Here is a 6,922-nt window from a genome sequence, read left to right on the forward strand (position 1 = left end):
CTGATGGTAGGCTTTGTTACTTTGGTCCCAGCTCTCTGCAGGTCATTCACTAGGTCCCCCCGTGTGGTTCTGGGATTTTTGCTCACCGTTCTTGTGATCATTTTGACCCCACAGGGTGAGATCTTGCATGGAGCCCCAGATCGAGGGAGATTATCAGTGGTCTTGTATGTCTTCCATTTCCTAATAATTGCTCCCACAGTTGATTTCTTCAAACCAAGCTGCTTACCTATTGCAGATTCAGTCTTCCCAGCCTGGTGCAGGTCTACAATTTTGTTTCTGGTGTCCTTTGACAGCTCTTTGGTCTTGGCCATAGTGGAGTTTGGAGTGTGACTGTTTGAGGTTGTGGACAGGTGTCTTTTATACTGATAACAAGTTCAAACAGGTGCCATTAATATAGGTAACGAGTGGAGGACAGAGGAGCCTCTTAAAGAAGAAGTTACAGGTCTGTGAGAGCCAGAAATCTTGCTTGTTTGTAGGTGACCAAATACTTATTTTCCACCATAATTTGCAAATAAATTCATAAAAAATCCTACAATGTGATTTTCTGGAATTTTTTTTCTCAATTTGTCTGTCATAGTTGACGTGTACCTATGATGAAAATTACAGGCCTCTCTCATCTTATTAAGTGGGAGAATTTGCACAATTGGTGGCTGACCAAATACTTTTTTTCCCCACTGTAAGAATGCTGTTCATTGAGTATAGCTCAGCATTCAACACCATAGTACCCTCCAAGCTCATCATCAAGCTTGAGGCCCTGGCTCATCATCAAGCTTGAGGCCCTGGGTCTGAACCCCGCCCTGTGCAACTGGGTCCTGGACTTCCTGATGGGCGGCCCCCAGGTGGTGAAGGTAGGAAACAACATCTCCACTTCGCTGATCCTCAACACTGGGGCCCGACAAGGGTGTGTGCTCAGCCCCCTCCTGTACTCCCTGTTCACCCATGACTGCGTAGCCATGCACGCCTCCAACTCAATCATCAAGTTTGCAGACGACACAACAGTAGTAGGCTTGATTACCAACAATGATGAGACAGCCTACAGGGAGGAGGTGAGGGCTCTGGGAGTGTGGTGCCAGGAAAATAACCTCTCACTCAACGTCAACAAAACAAAGGAGATGATCGTGGACTTCAGGAAACAGCAGAGGGTGTACCCCCCTATCCACATCAACGGGACAGCAGTGGAGAAGGTGGAAAGTTTTAAGTTCCTCAGCGTACATTTCACTGACAAACTGAAATGGTCCACCCACACAGACAGTGTGGTAAAGAAGGCGCAACAGCGTCTCTTCAACCTCAGGAGACAGAAGAAATTTGGCCTGTCACCTAAAACCCTCACACATTTTTACAGGTGTACAATTGAGAGCATCCTGTCGGGCTGTATCACTGCCTGGTATGGCAACTGCAGAGCCCACAACCGCAGGGCTCTCCAGAGGGTGGTGCGTTCACCACAACGCATCACCGGGGGCAAACTACCCGCCCTCCAGGACACCTACATCACCCGATGTCACAGGAAGGCCAAAAATATAATCAAGGACAACTACCACCCAAGCCACTGCCTGTTCACCCCACTATCATCCAGAAGGCGAGGACAGTACAGGGGCATCAAAGCTGGGACCCGAGAGAATGAAAAACAGCTTCTATCTCAAGGCCATCTGACTGTTAAACAGCCGTCACTAGCACAGAGAGGCTGCTGCCTACATACAGACTTGAAAATCACTGACCACTTTAATAAATGGAACACTAGTCACTTTAATAATGCCACTTTAATGTTTACATATCTTGCATTACCCATCTCATATGTATATACTGTATTCTATACTATCTATTGCATCTTAGACTATGCCACTCTCATAATGATAATGACATTGCTCATCCATATATTTATATATTCTTATTCCATTCCTTTACTTAGATTGTTGTTGTAGAACTGTTATATATTACTTGCTAGATATTGCTGCACTGTCGGAACTAGAAGCACAAGCATTTCACTACACTCGCAATAACATCTGCTAACCATGTGTATGTAACCAATACATTTGATTTGAAATAGTGCCTTTTTGAGGAATAGCAACTTTCTTCTTAAGTCTATAGTTAAGGAAGAAATGGCAGTTAAGAAGACATTTCTTCTTAAGAAAGTTTTGTGAATCTGGGCCCAGGTCCCCTCCTATCCATGTAATCTTATTCATTACGATCTAAAAGGCGAAACTGATCCTAGATCACCACTCCTACTCTAAAACGCTTTGTGAATATGGGCCCTGGGCTCCACACTGTCTGTCGGTCCCAATTCATTCCCTGCCCCTCTTTACGTCCCTCTTGGCCCTAAGTAGGTTCTCACTAGTTAACACAGCCACAAAGTCATAATTGTTCAGTTGTGGTTGTTAGCTAGTGAGTAACTCCTAAGCAACCCTTCGGTGTTAGCAGATCTGTAAGCTCCACCTCTACACTGCATACTTCCCCAATACCCTTTAAATCAGCAAACTACTAGGGCCAAGAGAGAGGGAATGAATTGGGATGGGCTGTGACTGTGACTCACCACGTCTTGTTTCCATAGGTGTCAACATAGGGATCTGGTTGGCTGAGGGATTTCAGAACCCTACAAACACCCTGGCCTGGAGCAGTCAGCTTTCTAACAAACGCTGTGTCATTTAACCAACTTTTCTCACTTGATCCTTTGAAGAAAGAAAGCGTTCTTTAAAAACATGTTACTGAAAAACAAGCTTTCATTGTGACAGGACACATACTGTTGATGCATGGGGTTGTTGTAGATTTCACATGACGTGGTCCTACATAGCTACCTTCTTCACAGCATTAACAGCCTACAGCCCTCTGTGGAAGAGATTGGGTTTATTCACACAAGTCAGGAACATTTGGTTGGGAACATGTTGATTCTGTATAGTAGTCCCTACACCCCATCATTTGTATGTTACCTTACTGAACATTCAAAAAAGACAGATAAATATCACTTTAAAAATATAAGATTCAAAGACCAGAAGAAAACGGCTTAGTCTGGTTATCACCCTATGAAAAGAACGTCCTAAAACCCCCTCATGGTAAATACAGTATATGTAAATATTCTATGAGAGGTTTCTCTGACTTCAGATTAAAATGAGTTAGTCTTTGTGCTGTCTGTGGCACACGAACAGCTGTGCAAACGGAACAGAACATCTCATTCCACTAGACTAGAGCAGGGGTACCTAAACCTTTCCAGCATTGGGGAACATCCCGCGCCACGTCTATTTCTATGGGCACAAGCACTGTTCATGAAACAAACTGTTCACACCCTTGGTGGAGAAAATGTTGCAGGTTTAAAGCTAATGGTCTTGCAATTCTATACATTTGCCATGTCTAATAATAATAATAATAATAATAATAATATGCCATTTAGCAGACGCTTTTATCCAAAGCGACTTACAGTCTAATGTGTATTCATGTGACAAAATGATCTATGGGCAAAAAACAAAACTTTTCTGACATGGACTAGTTGATCTGGACATTTCTGACAAGTTATAAATAGCTCTCTAAGGTATGCAATGACTAACATGACAAGAGGAACTGTTGATGCACTACCCAATTTAGAAATTGCACCTTGTGCAATCTACTATTACAACTTTCTAGAGTAAGTTTAAAGCTGGACTGAGTTCTTTAAAAAAAAAAAAAAACACTGAACTAGAGAACGTCACCCAAAGTCAATACATGAACAGATGGTTTGGTAAGGAATCTGCCAGGGAACAGTATACCACCCCATGAGAGAACCAATATGACGTCATATTATGATGATCGCACATCTGCCTGACTAGATCAGGGCTGGGGCCTTGTTCAGGACGCTAAAATAACTTAAAATGATCAGTGGTTATAATCTTTTCCTGTGACTGCAATAATACAAAAACATAGTGGTAAAATAAAGAAGTTTTATTTACAATTAAATTAACCATTGTATTGCAATAACCATCAGAGAGAAAATATGTTCAAATAAGAAATACAGATTTCCACTCTTGCATGTTAATAAAATCTCTTTCTCTCCAAGTCAACAGAAATAAAAAGACTTACAGGCAAATGTATCTAGTTGCTTCCCAAATGGCACCCTATTCCCTATATAGTGCACTAATTTGACCAGGGTCCATGGGGCTATGGTCAAAAGCAGTGCACTCTATAGGGAATAGGGTGCCATTTGGGAAGCATCCCTGGAATTAAAAGTTCAAGCATAGTTCTGAAGACATAAACCTTCCAAAAATAGGTATAAGGCAGTAAATATTCAGTCAGCTGGTGAATTAGGAAACAACAGGACTAACAGTCAGCCAAAACCAGTCTGTTCTGTGAAAATGGTGGTTACAGTTGTAGGCTACATAACAGGGAGAACGATCATCTGAGTAAGAGGAAGCATCTTCATCTGAATTTTTACAAGTTAGGGAAAGCTCTAAATACACTAGGCCCGATTCCCAAACTGACCCCTAGACCCCACTGCCTATGCCCTATGCACTTGTCGAGATCTGAGGGGAAGTATTGGAAAATCTAGGGGGTAGGGACTAGGGGTTGTTTCTGGACAGGTCCTAGGAAATAGTTGGAGTTGAGAACAAGTGAACTCATAACCCCCTAACCTTGTCCCTAGGCTGCAGAGCACAACAACATGGACCAATTCAACACCAACCCCTAGACCTTATGCCCTATTAATTTGGGATTGGGAATGTTGGTCCACATGAAACTAACACCCCCACATTTGTGCTGTCTCGTACACAGTAACACACATCTGAAGACTTCAGACAGCTACACTATCTAACTGGCACCAGTACCTTTACATGGTGGACAACAAATCTTTATTTTGAATGTGTTCAACTATTACAAATCATACGGATGGGGACAGGTGTGTTGAAGTCGTACCAGCATCCCCTTTTCAATGGCAAAACAATACATGCATGAATTAAATCAATGAGACAAGAGGCTGTAATTTCCAATAGTTTATCCTTTAACAAGAGTTTTAGAAAAGGCTAGACAGAAAGACAGCTAATCAGAGATCAAATTATAACACACAATAACAATATCCCCATAAATGAACCAATAGAGTAAACTAAACTAGAGGCTTTAGCAATGTGGAAGTATATTTAAACAAGAAATAACAACAAGGACCATTCTTAGTCCCAAATGGCACCCTATCCCCCTATCCCTCTATATAGTGCACTACTTTATACCGGGGCCCATAGGGTTCTATAGTGGTCCTCTGTAGCTCAATTGGTAGAGCATGGCGCTTGTAACGCCAGGGTAGTGGGTTCGATCCCCGGGACCACCCATACGTAAAAATGTATGCACACATGACTGTAAGTCGCTTTGGATAAAAGCGTCTGCTAAATGGCATATTATTTATTATTATTATTATTATAATATAGGGAATAGGGTGCCATTTGGGACTAAAAATGGTCCTTGTTGTTATTTCTGGTTTAAATGTACTTCCACCTTGCTAAAGCCTCTAGTTTTGTGCAGTGAAATGTGTTGTTTTACAGGGTCAGACATAGTAGTATGATAGGTGCAGTGTAGTGTGTTGTTTTACAGGGTCAGACATAGTAGTATGATAGGTGCAGTGTAGTGTGTTATTTTACAGGGTCAGACATAGTAGTATGATAGGTGCAGTGTAGTGTGTTGTTTTACAGGGTCAGACATAGTAGTATGATAGGTGCAGTGTAGTGTGTTGTTTTACAGGGTCAGACATAGTAGTATGATAGGTGCAGTGTAGTGTGTTGTTTTACAGGGTCAGCCATAGTAGTATGGCACCCCTGGAGCAAATTAGGGTTAAGTGCCTTGCTCAAGGCAAACCTTACAATGTCATAGGACGTATATAATATTGCTCTTTATTTCACTAGCGGAAACAGAGGACTTCCTAGTCTGGTCCCAGATGTGTTTGTGCGGTCTTGTCAACTCCTATGGTCATTATTAAGCCACAAAAATGTTACAATGACCATAGGAGTTGGCAAGACAGCACAAACAGATCTGGGACCAGGCTAAAGATTCCCTCCATTCACATTCAAACACATAATTGGGGGGGTTCTATGGTGCCTAGTTGCAGCCTCGGCAGAGAACTCATGCACATTCTGTACATATGTAATCATATTTAATATGTAAACATTTGTACAAAGTTTTTATTTTTCAATAGCTAAATGAGTGCAGATCAAGTCTTGATATAATGAATTTGATTCCTGCCCGTAAATTGCAGTAGTGTAAAGTACTTAAGTAAAAATACTTGAAAGTACTACTTACGTAGTTTTGGGGGGTATCTGTACTTTACTATTTATATTTTTGACAACTTTTACTTCACAACATTCCTGAAGAAAATTATGTACTTTTTACTCCATACATTTTCCCTGACACCCAAAAGTACGTTACATTTTGAATGCTTAGCAGCACAGGAACATTGTCAATTTCACACACTTATCAAGAGAACATGCCTAGTCATCCCTACTGCCTCTGATCTGACTGACTCACTAAACACAAATGCTTCATTTGTAAATTATGTCTAAGTGTTGGAGTGTGCCCCTGGCTATCTGTAAATTTATAAAACAAGAAAATGGTACCATCTGGTTTGCTTAATATAAGGAATTTGAAATGATTTATACTTTTACTTTTGATACTTACGTATATTTTAGCAATTACATTTACTTTTGATACTTAAGTATGTTTAAAACTAAATACTTTTACTCAAGTAGTATTTTACTGGGTGACTTTCACTTGAGTCATTTCTATTAAGGTATCTTTACTTTTACTCAAGTATGACAATTGGGTACTTTTTCCACCACTGGTAAACGTATGAAAATCAGCATCGTCAACAAGCTAGGTCATGCTAGCTAGCCGGTGTGTTTTCATTTGAATTACACCTAGCTACTGACTTGGGGTTGCTTTTCACCAACGGTGATCCAAGAGGCAGTGGGACAGCTTTTCATTACTC

The sequence above is a fragment of the Coregonus clupeaformis genome, chromosome 1 (genome assembly GCF_020615455.1).
Source record: "Coregonus clupeaformis isolate EN_2021a chromosome 1, ASM2061545v1, whole genome shotgun sequence".
NCBI classification, from domain to species: Eukaryota; Metazoa; Chordata; class Actinopteri; order Salmoniformes; family Salmonidae; genus Coregonus; species Coregonus clupeaformis.